Genomic DNA, 16,043 nt, shown 5'->3' with positions numbered 1-16,043 from the left:
CTGTGGATTCTCATCTCTTCCTTTATGTTTTGCTTCAAGGTCACCAGTGAGCAGGTTCTCCTCTGCCACATGAACTCACTCTGATGTGCAGCCTTGCCACAGGCCCAAAGCATGGAAGGCATTGACCACAGATGGAACCCCCAATGCTGTGAGCCAGAATAAACCTCTCCTCTTTACAAGCTGATTAACTCAGATATTTGTTAAAGGAACAGAGAACTGAGTAACACAGAAACCAGCCAACCTAGAACAGAATTCCTGAAGCTGCTGACATTTGGGCTCTCCAAGAAAAAGCCTGCCTGCCGTCCCCTCATGAAGGGGGCCGGGTGGGGACCGCAGCCAACTGCTCAGCTGCCCAGGCTCCCCAGTGGGCTTTGGTATCGCATTTTTCAGTAGAAATGTCAGCCAAACACCACCAGATATTTGAGGAAATCACCAAAAATTTACCTAAACAAATTGGGGATTTTTTTTTTAAAAGGAACTCAAGAGAAAAGCAATAGAGAGAGCAGACACTTAGAAAAACTATAATTAATCTCCTCAGAGAAATGAGAAAAGCAATCGCATCCATTAAGTAAGAGGCGGCAGTTATTTTAAAAAGGCAACAAGAAAGAGCTCTAGGAAAGTAAAAATAGAGTTGCAGAAAATTCTAAACATGACAAATAGAAGAATCACAAGGCAGCTCAGGACGTCGCCCAGAAAGACGAGCCTACGGAAAAAAGGGGAAAGGTAGGAAAATAAGAGGCTCAGCCAGCCATCCCACAGTCAGCTGCCTGGGCGTCCCAGAAGGGAGAAGAGGACACCAGAGGGAGGGGACTTGCCCGCAGAGGCCTGGAGACAGATGGACGCCTCTATGTTGAGCCCAGCCTCAGGCCAACAATCCCCCTTGGAAAAAGGAGCGGGAGGGCCCCCTTTGCTTCCTGTTCAGTAATAAACGGCCACACTCTTTGTGGCTTAGGGCAACAGAAACGTATTGTCTTTCAGTTTTGAGGGCAGCGTCCATGCGCTATAGCGTGGGAGGGGCTGGTAGCACCCGCTCCACTTCTAGTGGCCACTGGGGCTCCTTGGCTTATGGCCACATCACTTCAATGCCCGCCTCTGTCCCCACATCTCCTCAGCGTAAATCTCTGCCTTCCCAGGACACTCATGATGGCAGGTGGGGCCCACTGTGTATCATCCCACATCAAGATCCTTAATCACATCTGCAGAAACCCTTTTCCTTTTTCTATTTCTTGGTACTGGGGATTGAACCAGGGACATTTTATCACTGAGCCACATCCCCAGCCCTTTTTACTTTTGAAACAGGGTCTCACTAAGCTGCCGAGGATGGCCTTGAACTTGGGATGCTCCTGCCTGAACCTCCCGAGTTGCTGGGGTCACAGGTATGTACCACCACATGCGGTTAGAGGAAATTTTTCTTAAAAAGTAACATTCAGATTAGGACCTGGATATCCCTGGGGACCTCTTCCAGTCGTCTACACCTCCAAACAGGAAAGGAGGTCTCTCCCGACAGTCAACAGTGACACGAGCCGGGGGCTGCTGCAGCAGTGTCTTTGAACTTCGGAGGGAGAACACTCTCTATCCTAGAATTCTCTACCCAGTTAGACAGTCCATCAAAGATTGCAAATTACACATTCCCAGACAAACCAGTCCTAGACAGGTCTGCCTCCCTTGTGCCTGTCCACCTGGGAAGCTTCGAGATGGGCGCTGACAAGACAAGGAACAGGCTAGCATGCTACGCAGGGGCACAGAGCTTGTCTTGCAGGTGCAAGGCCCCGGGTTTGCTCCCCAGCATTGCAAACAAAACAAACCAGGAGCAAATAAACCAAGAACGAGGAAGACATGGGGTTCAGGTCCCTGGTGACCAGCATAGAGGAGACAAAGGGACTCCCGGGGTGCAGGAAGTCCCAGGCCACAGTGTACCCAGCAGGCCTGGACAACCCCGCTGCAGAAGGCAGCCCCTGGAGTGGAGGTTCCCAAGGTGGCTGGAGTTAGACAAGAGGAAGGCAGATGAGCCCAGGCCTCTGGACGTGTGAGCGCAACACACTGTTTGTTTGTTTAGCTGCGGATGAAGAAAGGAGGCAGCTGATGAGAAGCTGGACAAGAAAATGCCACCATCGTCCACACTCTGTATTTTCAGATGTGACTATTTACTTGATTTGAATAAAGTGAAATCTGAGAATGTGTTTAAACACAAACATACAGAACCGTGCCAGAGCTCGGGAGAGGGGCCATTTCTGGGGGCAGGGGAGGCTGACCCTTCCCTGGGCCCGTGAAGAGAACGGGAGGGAAAGAAAGGGAGGTGGCCTGCGATTCTCAGGAGTGTCCACAGGTGTCACTTTATAAATAAGAGTTAAAGGTAACCACAGAGGAAACCAGGGTCTCCCTAACCCACGGGAGCCAGCACGGCCTCCGCTCCTGGGCTCCCTCCCCTTCCCATGCTCCACACTCCTCAGGACCTGAGGCCCCATAACCTGGATTATGTTTCAATTTTTTTCCTGAATGATACAGTCATTTTTTTAGATTTTTGCAACTCAATGTAATATTTGAAATATATTCACATTGGTACACATAGAGTTTGTTAATTTAATTTATTTATTTTTTGTTGTTTTTAATTTATTTCTTTTTTTGTTTTGGTTTCTTTCTGTGGTGCTGGGGGGAAAACCTGGGTCTTAGGCACTCTACCCGAGTGACATTGCCAGTTCTTTTTCATTTTTTTTAGCTGTATACAGACACAACCTTTACTTTTATTTATTTTTTATGTGGTGCTGAGGATCAAACCCAGGGCCTCACGCATGCTAGGCAAGCTCTCTACCACTGAGCCCCGACCCTAGCCCCCTGTTTCATTTTTGAGTTCACTAATTGTTACACCTACAGGTTGCTGTGTTACATATGCCATAGTTTATTCCTGCCCAAACGCAGGACAGCCATGACTGAAGCTTTCTGTACCCCCTGTCCTAAGTGCAGACACAGCCTCCCAGCCAATGACGCTGCAGGATGGGTGGGGTTCCACAAGGTTGTGGGGGTGGAGCGCTCCTGATCAGGATTACAGCCCTTTAAAGAGATTCCAGAGAGCTCCCTCACATCTCACACCCCTCTGCCGTAAGGACACAGTGAGCTAGGAACCAGGAAGTGGGTCCTTATCAGACACCTTGATCTCAGAGCTCCCAGCCTCCAGAAAGGTGAGAAATAAATCCCTATTGCTTATAAACTACTCAGTCAAGATCGGATCATGTCTGGCAGTCCGCACAAGATAGTGACAGTAGGTGCTTCCCAATTTCTAGCTATTAAGAATTACTTTGTATAGATTACAAAATTAAAATCGCTGCAGGTCTGTGGGGTTCGTTATACTGTTTGTTCCACTTCTGTGTATGACTGAAACTTCAAAATAAAAACTCAGTTAAAAATGAGCAACCTTGGCCTCATGTAAAAGATATGCAAGAATTTCTCTAGGACGTAGACCTTGAATTGGAATTGCTCTATCAGAAACTAGGCATATTCTTCCTTTTTTTTTTGGTACTGGGGATTGAACCCAGGTGCTTAGCCACTGAGCCATATCCCAGTTCTCTTTTAATATTTTATTTAGAGACAGGGTCTCACTGAGTTGCTTAGGGCCTCACTAAGTTGTTGAGCTGACTTTGAACTTGTGTTCCTCCTGCCTCAGCCTCCAGCCTCCTGAGTGGCCAGGATTACACCCGTGCACCACTGCACCCAGGAGAAACTAGGCACATTCTTAATGCTAACATTGTCAAATCCCTCTCCAAAGTCACTGTCCTAGCAATCTGTGCTGACGCTGAGTGCAGCTGAGCTTTCCTTTCCCCATGTAGTGATCGACTCCACGACGTCAATCTCGTCGGTATAAAATGGCACTTTGCTTTACTCTCCAGTTCCTTGACTGTTAGTGAAGTCAGACATTCCTCATGATTGTGGACGTATTTCTGGGTGTTTCTGTTAACTGCCTGTTCACGTGCCGTGCCCATTTTTCTGCAGATCTGGTTCTTTCTCTCGCTGAGTTACCACGTGTCTTTGTGTATTCTAGACGTGGCTGCATCCTCTCTTGTGTGGGGACCCCTCCTGCGTGGAGGAGGACAAGCAGGTGCCAGGATGGGGAAGGGGCAAGAAGCCAGGCAAGAGGCTGAAGGGGTGAGGGCAGGACGAGAGCTGGAGCAAGTCCAGGAAGGAGATCCGGGCGCAGGTGAAGACAAAAACCCCTCCTCTGGGACCAAAGGCCTGGGCTTCTGGGATGGGACCAGCTGCAGAGCATCCCAGTGTTGGCCCCAGGAGACGCCCAAGCTTTCCACTCTGACTCGTCCAGGCTGCAGATGTCACATCCCAAGAGGCACAACCCAAAGAGCAGAGCAGCAGCCCTGGCAGGTCCCTGTGCAGACAGCAGGACCTCCCACTGACAGCAGGTGACCTGTCGCCACAGCTGCCCAAGGACCCAGAGTAACGAGGTCAAACTGCTCCAGGGATGACTGCCATTAAACTTGAAGAAAATGTCTGGCAGTCCAACCAGCAAAAGACAGATTAGAAAAGGCAGTGGCATTTCCCTCTGACGGAGTTTAAAAGAACTTAGTTTTCTGAATGAGTGGGTTTAGGTCGAGTGGTTCTTCTAGTACAGCAAAATGTTAGACTGATTATGTAAGTGATTTCTTAAATTTTTGTGGTGATTAACCTTGGAGAAGGGACACGAAGCAGTTTTCAATCTGTATTCTGGTATGTTCTTACAGAATGCTGGTATAGTATTCTTTCTTTAGAGGGAATAAGGCAAAAGTTAGATACATTTGGGGTTTAGACATCAAGTAAGTTCTAGCTTCAAATGTACCAGGAAGGGACTGGGGTTGTGGCTCAGTGGCAGAGTGCTTGCCTAGCATGTGTGAGGCCCTGAGTTCCATCCTCAGCGCTACATAAAAAAATTAATAAATAAAGGTCTATCAACATCTAAAAAAATATTTTTTAAAAAAATGTACCAGGCATCAGAGTTCTGTGGCCCTTGGCACAACCTGGACAGGCTTTTGTTTCAATCTCCTTCCTCTCCTAATTCTTCCCAAGCAAGAAGTAGCTACCAGGCCAATGTCTGCCACAGTTAGCAAATTAAAATGCAAACCACTCAGTTAAGATCTGAATTTGAGACAAACAGAATTAAAAAAAAAAATAAACAGTCAAGTATATCCCATGTGGTATTTGAGGCATACTTACATTATAACATTATTTGTTGTTTACATAAATTTAAATTTAATTGGGCATCCTGTATTTTATCTGGAAACCCTGATGAGCCAGCAGAGTTGAGTCCCTCATGGGACCTTACAAGAAGTGGGTGAAGAGAGCCCAGCAGCTGATAGACAGTGCAGGGGAAGTCAGTGGTTAAGACAGCAGGAGTAGACCACCTGGGTTCAGGAGCGCTCCGCAGACTCTGGGAGAGTCACTTTACCTCTGGGCCTCAATTTCTTCATCTGCATAATGAGCTCAGAAGGTAGTTGCACAGAGCAGATGAGTGGAGGCAGGAGACGGGCTCGTGCCTGGAAGCCTGCCGTGGCTGCGCCCACCTGCAATTCCAGCAACTCGGGAGGTTGACGCACCAGGCTCCCAAGTTCAAATCCAGCCTGGGCAACTTGGCAAGGCCTGTCTCAAAATAAAAAATAAAAAGGGCTGGGAATGGGCTGGGGTTGGGGCTCAGTGGCAGAGCGCTTGCCTAATGTGTGAAGCACTGGGTTCCATCCCCAGCACCACATAAAAAACTAAATAAACAAAATAAAGGTATTGTGTCCATCTACAACTAAAAGTATTTAAAAAAAGGGGGGGTGCTGGGAATGTGGCTCAGGGGTAGAGTCCCCCTGGGCTCAATCCCCAGTGCTGGGTGGGGTGTTATGTCTTGAAAACAAAAGAAAAAAATAATTGAAAGGGCTGAGGATGTGGCTCAGCAGCAAAGCACCCCTGGGTTCAATCCTGAGCACCACACACACACAAAAGCAGTTCCTGGGACATACTTGGCCTTCATCATAAATGGTGGCTTTTGGAGTTGGGAGTAGTGTTTAGTATGAATGCTGATCTGTGGCCGATGAGGAGTGGGGCTGGAAGGGACAGGGGAGACCGCGGAGGCCTTGGTGGGAGGCTGTGACTGCTGCAGCACCACCCTCATTCGCTGGGATGCTCTGTGCAACTCCACCCTGACACCCCTTGCTCAGAACAAGCCAGGCCCTCTAAACCAGGAGGTCCAGCTGCCCAGCGCCGTGTCCAGGGTCCCACCAGAGGCCTTCATTGTCCTGGCTCACCCCACTGGCTAAAGAGATGACAGTGCATCTCTCTGCGCTCAGTGGCAGTGGGTCGGTGGCCTGAGGTTGGCCCCAATTGGCGTGTTTGTGCCACAGAACCTGGCAAGCGCTGTAATCGGGGTCCTTTCCCCACCTGCCCGAGAGTCAGTCCTGACAGAACACCCAGATGGCAGCACAGGCCTGCGCACCTGGAGGGGACGGAGACTGGAGACCTGGCCGGCGCCCTGATCTACTTTTCCTTAACTACAGAACCCAAATAAAGAGGCCTCTTTTTCTTTTTTAAAGGCCTAGTGTATGGAGGGTTTAATTTGGTCAAAACCAGAGGAGGAGGAGGTGAGGAAGAAAGGAAATGGGCACTCTGTCAAAATTCTGTAGCTCCAAAGCCACTTGGCAGCACTAATTAGGCTACGAGCGTATCAAAATAAAAATGCTTTTGATAATCACACTTAACAACTTGAAAATTATCCCTCTGTCTTCTACGAGACTAATTTCTTTGTTCCCTCCCTCCACACCTCAGTCTGTCTCCCTCTCTCTTAACCAAGTGTGAGGATTTAAAAGCACAGTTTTTGATACGAGCCCCCCACACCCCTAAACACACACACAGAACCAAGACACCTCCTGGCTCCCCAGCAGCCATGCTGAGGCCACCTTCGCTCTTCCCTCCCCTGCCTGCCACCCACCCAGAAGTCCTCACAGCCTCCCCACTTCCGTTTCAGCTAAACCACCCTGAATTACCCCCTTCTGACTGCCTGAATTCTGGTAAAGTCCCCTGGCCATCCCCAGCTTGAGCTACCAAGGCACCGAGTTCTACAGTTCCTTAGCATCCCCAAGCACAGGCAGGAGTTCACCTTCTAGAAACCTGAGTCCTCACCTTCCACGGGTAAGTGCTGGTCTTCCCCAGCCTCCCTCTCCCAGGATCTCTCCAAGGTGCTTCCTGGCCTTGTCTCCCACCACTGCTCAGCCTCCTGGATCCTGTCCACATCTAGCCCAGTACCTCCTCTGTGTCCCCAGAGGGCCACACCTCCTGGCCTCCCTCAGAGCACTGAGAGCACCACCTAGGGGGTCCCACCTGACATGCCCTCCCCTCCCTCCTCACCTGATGTACGTCTGACTTAAGCATCTCATTATTCTCTCCATAAGTCCAGAAAGGAGACTTTTTTTTTTTTTTCAACCTCCAAGAACAGAGCAGACAGGAGAAGAAATGGCAGCAACATAACCCAGGAAACTGGGCACAGTTAAGGGTCACTGACCTTGCAGCCCCAGGGGGAGGCTAATGGTCCACCTGATTCCACCACCCCCCACATCTACTGCAGGATCCGCGAAGGGCCAGGTCCCCCCAGAACAGGGCTGAGTGTGCACACCGGGGTGGGTGAAAGCTCTTGAGAAGCCCCCTCTCATGCCCAGGAGACCACCAGTCCACCCTGGAGGGAGAACAGAGGTTGACCCTCTGGAGAAGGGAGAACCAGGAGCGACAGACTGTGGTGTGAGTGCCAAAATGAGGAAGGGAGGTGAAGTGACCACACGTCCTACCCCTTCCCTCACTCAGCTCCCAGAACACTAGCAACCAAGGAGGAAAGACCTCCAGATGTGGACACTGAGGTGTCCCAACAAGCAAAGCAGCCCACCCAGGGGCCCTACTGTGAGATGAACCCCCATGTGCTCTGGACTCCCTTGTGAGCCCCCAAGATCACCCAGCAGATTCATAAAGAAAACAGACCAAGGCAAAGCTTCAGAAAAAAACACTGAAGGAAGCTAATGACGCAGAGAGAAGAAAACCTACAGAAACAAACATGCATCAGGAGCCTGGGAAATAGAAAGAACGCAGCCCTGCATGACAGGATGCCCCACACACATTCTAGAAGAATCACTCAGGGAAAAAGAAAGGCCTCAAGGAAATCAAACATGATAGGAGAAGCTGACAAAAAAAGAGATCGATAGAAGGGCTGGAAGGTAAGTGAACAGAAATCTAGAAACTGAACAAAACAAGTAAATGGAACACGGGTAAAAAGGGGGGAGACTGGAGAGGATCCAGAAGCTAAGTAACGAAGCTTTAGAAAGAGTGGACAGTGAAAAACAAAGAGGAAGAGATGGAATGATTCAAGAAACTCCCGGGAGAGGGCATGGAGGGCCCACACCAAGGCCTTGTAGAGTTCAGATCCTGGAAACTGCCAGAAATGAGGAAAGGGACAAAAAATCAGAAATCAGAAACGTTCTGGATTTCTTGGCAATTTGCGAAACTACAAAAGTACAAAGCAACTCTCAAACTTGTCAAGGAAAAATGATTTCCAACCTGCAATTCCCTATCCAGCCAAACTATCGATCACATATGAAGACAAAATAAAGACAAAGAGCAACCACTCTAGCCAGGAAGCCACGTGGGTGAGTTCCACCCCAGCAAGGGAGCTTGAGAGGCACGGGGGCAGGAGCTCCCTCAGGGCGAAAGCACAGAGCCCTGGAGGAGCTGGCCAGGGCAGCAGTGGGGGCGGGTGGGGGGTGCTGGCCTCCACTTCACGGACACCCCCCTCACTGACGAGACCCCCAGGGACCGTGGCCTTTGGCTGAACTGACCATGAGATGGGAAAGGCACTGCAGAATGACATGGAGCCCAGGACATGCTTCTAACTCACATCTTAGCAGGAGGCGTCAGATGCCCACAGCCCAGAATGGAAGATGTCAGAACCTGCCCAGACAGTCCCAGGCACACCCCACAGCGCAGACTTTCTAGAATGACTCCAGGAGCTGGTAACAGTGGTGGCCTCTGGGGAAGAGAAGTGGGGGAAAGGTTTATCACCCACTGTCTACCTCCTGAATTTGAACCATATATTTGATTATTCAAAAAATGAATGAAATAGAACATATGCAAAGCATACCCTCCCACCCTTTGAGGCCCCATTTCACTACCCCTTCCCCTGAGAAGCTTTTCCTGGTTCCCCAACTTGGCCCAGAACAAGCTGGAGGCCTCTTTCTGACCTGCTCCACTCTGGGCACAGGTCAGTGAGTGTAGGTCATTTGTCCCGTCTAGAGCTCTTTGGGGGCTGATACAGTTCTCCTCTATCTGTGGTTTGGTTTTCTGTAGTTTCAGTGACCCGTAGCCAATTGTGGCCTAAAAATATTAAATGAAAAATTTTAAAAATGAATAATTCCTTAGTTTTAAACCATGTTCCGTTATGAGGAGCATGATGAAATCTCTCAGTCCCACTCCCTCCTCCCTAAGACAGGAATCATCCTCAGCAAACCCACACTGTATATGCTACCCTCCCGTTAGTCACTCAGCCAACTTGGTTATGGACCAATGAGGATTTGTGCTTAAGTAACCCTTGTTTTACTTACTAATGGCCCCAAAATGCAAGAATGGTGAAGCTGCTTCAGATATGACTATGTGTTTCCTTTAAGAGAAAAGATAAAGTTCTTGACTTGTTAAAACAGAAAAATCACATGCTGAGGTTGCTAAGTTTGGTAAGAGTCTTCTACCTGTGAAAGAGGAGAAATGCTTGCTAGTTTTGCTGTCATGCCTCAAAAATTAGAGGCCTGTAAAATTGGGGCCATTGTGCATGAAAAGTGCTTAGTCATTCACGTTCTGCCAGCTCCTCACGGGGGCACTGTGTCACTCACGGCATCCCCAGAAGGGGAAGTCCAGTCCCGCAGGATATTTTGAGAGAGAGAAAGGTCACATTCCCTTACTTTTATTATAGTGTGTTGTTATAATTGTTTCACTTGATCGTTAGTAATTGCTGTTAATCTCTTACTATGCCTAATTTATAAGTTAAACTTCATCACAGGCCTGTATGTACAGGAAAAACAAAGTATATATAAGAGTTTGGTACTATCTGAGGTTTCAGGCACTTACTGGGGGTCTTGGGACACATCCCCCGAGGACAAGTGGATCTAGTGCCTAACCACTCATCTCTGTTAGGTGAGCTTGGTACGCGTAACCTGCTCCAGGAACACTGGAAAGGAACCTTCATTTCCTGCCTACTCTGTAATGCCAGGCACCTCCTGACTCACTGAATTCTTGCCATAGTCTCTTGGGGTATTATCAATCCTCATTTTACTGATAAGAAAAATGAGGCTTGGAAGGACACACAGGAAGTAGTGGATTCAGGAATAATGAGGCCTGTCCAATTTCAGGACCCCTATGTTTTCACCAGAGTAACCTGGCCTCAGGCCTGGTTCAAAGTAGGGTTCTGAAAATGTTTCACTGAATCAAAATTTAAAAACTGAGTTGGAATTCAAATGTCCTGCTGGAGCTGGGGTCTTCCCATGCTCTAAATCTTGAAAAGGAGGTCCCTGTGCTCAAGGGTGGGAGGATAGTATCTCCACCTAGCCAAGGGCCAGGGCCAGTGGCTTCAGACAGTAGGGAAGCCCCCCTGTCCAACTGGGAAGGTTCTAGGTGTCCTACAGGGTTACCTTGAGGGCCAGGTGTTGGTTTTTAACAGCTTTACTGAGATATAATTCACATACCACGTGGTTCATACATGTGAAGAACAACACACGTGTCACAGATATAATATAGTCACAGATAAGTACACTGTCCCCAGGATGGACTTTGTCTCCCTTGGCCATCCCCCACTCCCTCAGCTCCCCCAGCCCCAGGCAACCACTAACCACTCTGTCTATAGACTTGCCTGTTCTAGAACATTTTATATAAACAAATTTTTTAAATGATGTGGCTTGCATGTGTGACCTGGCACACTGTTCTCAAGGTTCGTCCATGTTGTAGCATGGATCGGGTATTATTGTTACTTTTTATAACTGAGTAACATTCCATGAGGTGGGGTACGCCAATTGTATTTATCCATTACCAGCTGATGGATTCTGGGTTGTTCTGGTAATTATGAAAGTGCTGCTGTGACATTAGGGTATGTTTTTAGGGGGACGTATGCCTCCGTTTCTCATTTATGAACCCTCCAGTGGAACTGGGGGATCACGGTGGAACTGTTTAAACACCCAGGAACCGCCGGACTGTTTTCCTAAGCCACTGCATTATTTTGTGTTCAACCAGGAGTGTATGAAGGGTCCAAGTTCCCCAGGTCCTCATAACACTTGTTATTATCTGTCTTGTTAATTAAACACCCTCGTGGAGGTGAAGTGGTATCTCACCGTGGCTTTTATCTTCATTTCCACGAGGGCAAATGATCTCAAGCATGTTTTCATGTGCGTATCGGTCATCTGTATATCCTCTTTGCAGAAATATCTATTTGAATTCTTTGCTCATTTGTAAATTGAATTATTGTCTTTTTATTGTTGAGCTGTAAAAGTTCTTTACATATTCTAGATACAAATTCTTATCAGATAGGTGATTTCCAAATTATCTCCTGAGATCCTCTGGGTTATCTTCTCACCTTCTTCATGATGTCCTTGGAAGCACAAAAGTTTTTAATTTTGATGATTCACATTGTTCTTTTATTGCTTTTGCTTTGGCATCATATCTAAATAACATTGCCTATGGGCTGGGGCTGGAGCTCAGTGGTAGAGTGTTCGCCAAGCATGTGTGAGCCCTGGCTCCATCCTCAGCACCACATAAAAATAACTCAATAAGATAAAGGCATTGTGTCCTTCTACAACTAAAAAATATATGTTGAAAAATTGCCCAACAAAAGATCACAAAGAATTATACCTATTTTTCCTTCTACTATTTTTATAGTTTTATCTCTTATGTGTGGGTCTTTGATCCATTTTGAATTAGCTTTAGCATGGGTTAAACTGTCTCAGCATTCTCATTGAAAGTCAATTGACGAATGTGCATTTATTTCTGTGCTTTCAATTCTATTTCAGAGATCTACAATGCCACCCACAGGCCATGACCACTCTCTCTTGATTACTGTAACTTTGTAGTAAGTTCTCAAATCGGGGAATGAGTCCTCCAACCTTGTTCTTCTTATATTTTTTTCAAGACTCTAGGCATTCCGATTCCCCTGCATTTCCATGTGCGTTGTAGGAGCATCTTGTCAGTTTCTACAAATAAAGGCATGTGGTGTTGTAATAGGGATTGTACTGGATCTGTAAGTCTCTGACCTAAGAGCTTTGGGTATCTTCCCATTTCTTTAGTTCTTTAATTTCTTTCAACATGTTTTATAGTGTTCTGGGCACAAGTTTTGCACTTCTTTTATTTATTTGAAGTATTTTGTTCTTTTTTGATGCTATTAAATGAACTTTTCATTTTCAGTTTCCTCACTGTTACTAAGGGTTCAACCAATCTTAGGTAAAAATAGTTTTTAAAAATACATTATGTTAAAAAAATAAAATAAAAATACCTTATGTTGTTGCTGATGGTGTTGGTTCTGTCTGCACAGAAGTACAGACATTTTTCTGGTCACTATTCCATAAACAATACAGAATAACAACTATTTGCACTATACTAGGTATCCTAAGTGACCCACAGATTACAGGACAAGGGAGGTCATATGCAAATACTACAACCCTTTATATGAGGAACTTGAGCTTCTGGCTCTGGATGTCTGCGTGCCTTCTGGAACCAGCCCCTGGTTTTGTTATCAGTTGTGACCTGCTGGACTTATTAGTTCTAATGACTTTGTAGTAGGTGCTCGAGCTTCCTCTACAAGACCGCGTCAGTTGCAAATAGATTCTCCTAGCTCTTCTCCTTCAGCGTGGATGCTGATCGTCTCGTCGTCCTTCCTGACCCCCTGGATGGCCGAACTGTGAACTGACAGCCAGTTCTTCCAGAAGGCAGCAGCCAGGGCTGTCACGCCCACACGCGCCCACCTGCTGCGCAAGGTTCCGCGGGTCAGTCCCTAGGAGGGGCTCCTGCTCGGGCCTCCTGCTCGCCTCCCTGCCTCCCCTTCTTCTCTGCGCTCTGTCCAGGGAAGCTGCCCCTGTGGCTGGAGGCTTCACACGGGTTCAGTCAATGGGAAACACGGGCAGGAGAGGAATGTGGGGGTCTCCCCACTCCCAGCTGGCTTTGGTGTCACTGTCCTGGTGGGAGCTGCACCTCGCCACTATGGCAGGTCCTGCTGGATGTCCCAGCCCCTGCTTCAGGCCTCATTGTGGTGTAGGACACACTATTTCCTCTTGTGACCCCTTCCAGGCCAGCGGTGGTAACAGCTTTCCACGTTGCTTGTCCCTGGGTGCCTCGGCCTCCCTGGTTGGGTGTCTGACTGGTCTTGGCTGATTAATTCACTTTCTTAGAAACAATGCTTAACCCTCAGCCATTCCTGACTGTTTTTACTGCTATTCTGCAAGACCCCACACCCCACACTGCCCAGGGAGGAAGGCACTGTGGAACTTGGCTTGTGTGAAAACCTGGTTCTCCTGAGTTATATTATTTCCAGGGTGCCTGGTCCTCGAGTGAAGGAGAAAGTGAGGGGGGCTTCAGATCTGGAAGGCAGAGGGTCAAGGGCAACCCCAGACTGCATGTGACCTGCCTGCGGCTGCTGCTCTTGCTCTCCCCTCTCTTGCCTCTGGGAGGAAGTACCTCTGCAGCCCCTCAGACTGACTGTTCATCCTGTTGCTCACATCTGAGAACAAAAAAGGGGCCAGAGGCAGGGTTCTAGAAAGCCACTGTTGTTGCTTTTGTCCAAATAGCCCTATGGCAAAAGTGTCAGAATCTCTAGCCTGTTCGTGCAAGCTTGCTACTGAGTACCAGTGGCTGCATTAAGCACTTCGTATTATCTCATTTAATTACCAGAAGCCTTGGATGTTGGGCATTATTTTAGGTAAGGAAATAAAAATCCAGTTTTGATCTCAAAACTCAGAGCCACACAGACCCCAGTCTGTGTCTCAGCCACTGCCCTGCCCTGCCACCCAGGAGCCACCTGCGAATAGACAGTCAAGATCAATCAGACTGTGGCCCCTCCCAGTTACCATGTCTCTCCCCCACAGTCGGCCAACCTCATCTACCCCTCCTCAACTGTCCATCTTTCCCCGGCCACCTTGGACCTGTGCTCACTGTGTGAAAGGCCCCCTCCACCTCAGGTGTCCTGCAGTCAGACCTGTCTGCCCCACCTCTGACCACAGCCTCTGCCCAGAGGCAACTGTGGCCAATGATCAGGTCACCTATGTGGTGGTGGAGGCCAACATGGCACCCAGCTGAGTGAACATTTCACTCCCTTCTGCAGAACTGACCAGAGATCCCAGTTTCCCCTTGCCCTGAAGTGCACAGCCGGCGGGGGAGAGGAGAAGGTGACCGTGGAGCTCAGTGACTTTTGCATGCTGACTTGCCCAGAGCTCCACCACAACCAGGCTTGCTGGCCCCTCGGGCAGCTTCTACCTGATCACAGCTTACTCAACCTGCTGACCATAGGCAAGGAAGTGCTCTGTGCACAGGATAGTTTCTCCTCAGAGAGAGAAGTTAGATTGCTGAAGTTGCCCCTGGGGGAAGAAGTTCCAGGGGATCTTTTCTTTGGAGGAAGAAAAACTATGATTTTACTTATTTATATATTTTTAACTAATTCAAAATTTTAATAATTTTAACATTTTGCCATATTGGCTCAGAATTTTGTTTTAAATTTAAATTAAAAATTTAACAGATGCATAGAAACATAAAATTTATACATATTAATGAGATACCATGTGATGTCTCAGTAAATGTACACTTTGTATGATTTTATTTTATTTTTTTCTTCTTGCAGTGCTGGGGATAAAACCAGGACCTCCCACACGTGAGGCAGGTGCTCTAAAACTGAGCTACATTCCCAGCCCCTGCTTAATGCTTACATGAAGTTAAACATCCATTTCCTCAAACATTTATCATACTTTATAATGAAAACATTGAAAATACTTTCTTCTAGCTTTTGAGATATACAGTGTGAAACTGTTATCTCTAGTCACTCTACTGCGCAAGAGAGCACTAAGACTTCTCCTGACTGCAGCCCAGGACCACGGAGCCACCCCTCCCCCACCCTGGCACTCATCAGCTTCTGCTCTGAACTTCCGTGAGAGCAGCGTTTTCATATTCCACATGTGTGTGAGATCATGCAGCACTTATCTTTCTGCCTGGTTTATTTCATATAACATAATGTCCCCAGTCCCATCCATGTTGTCACAAATGACAGGATTTCATTATTTTTTTAACAGCTGAATAGCATTGCGTTGCACATTCCTATCACATTTTTAAATCCATTCATCAGCTGATGGTCACTTAGGCTGATTCATTTCTTGCTATGGTGAATGGGGCTGCAGTAAACATGGAGCGCAGATGTCCCTTCAGTAACTGGTTTCAGTTCCTTTGAGCAGATACCCCATACTGAAAACACTGGCCTATATGATGGTTCTCCTGTGGCGGTTTGAGGAAGCTCCGCTGTCTTCCATGGTGGCTGTGCTAATGCACATCCTCAGCAACAGTGCACAGGCTCCCTTGCCTCCCCGTCCTCCCCAGCACTTGGTATCTTCGTCCTTTGGTAACAGCCATTCTTACTGGGGTGAGGTGATATCTCATTGTGGTTTCAAAGCGCGCACAACCCTCCCCGTCAGGACCCAGTCCTCAAAGCTTCTCTCTGCGGCTGCCGGCTCTCCCCCCTCAAGAAACAGCTGCCCGCTGGAGCCTGTCTTCCATGGATTAACTTCACACTAACGTTAGCGAGGCATGCTCAAACCCTCCCTCCCGAGCACTGCTGATCCCCAGGTACTAGAGGTCACCCTGGAAAGGTGCTGGCCGGAAACACCCACCATGACAAACCCAGGCACAAGTCACTCTAATCTAAACAGGGACTCTGGTCGCTGCCATCTTCTGCAGGCCCACTGGACTGCAGCTCTCACCGACCTACACAAAGGAGACGAGAGGCACACAGCCCAAGGTCCAGAGGAGGCTGCTTTCCCAAA

The 16,043-nt window shown here is 48.0% G+C and overlaps 1 protein-coding gene across 5 annotated transcripts in view; it reads right to left on the bottom strand.

The window, feature by feature from the left end:
* The window catches only part of Pc (pyruvate carboxylase), a 105,704-nt gene that overhangs the window by 33,358 nt on the left and 56,303 nt on the right, over positions 1 to 16,043 (bottom strand). Inside the window, exon 1 of one of the 5 annotated variants that reach the window (XM_047516578.1) lies at positions 8,894 to 9,024. The exons of the other annotated variants lie outside the window; for them this stretch is intronic. The gene's annotated coding sequence lies outside the window, so the exon portion shown is untranslated. Of the gene's footprint in view, positions 1 to 8,893; positions 9,025 to 16,043 lie in introns of those variants that run through there. 5 annotated transcript variants of the gene reach the window in all.

Source organism: Sciurus carolinensis, chromosome 11 (genome assembly GCF_902686445.1).
Source record: "Sciurus carolinensis chromosome 11, mSciCar1.2, whole genome shotgun sequence".
Taxonomy (NCBI): domain Eukaryota; kingdom Metazoa; phylum Chordata; class Mammalia; order Rodentia; family Sciuridae; genus Sciurus; species Sciurus carolinensis.
This window is presented reverse-complemented; position numbering and strand designations above follow the sequence as displayed.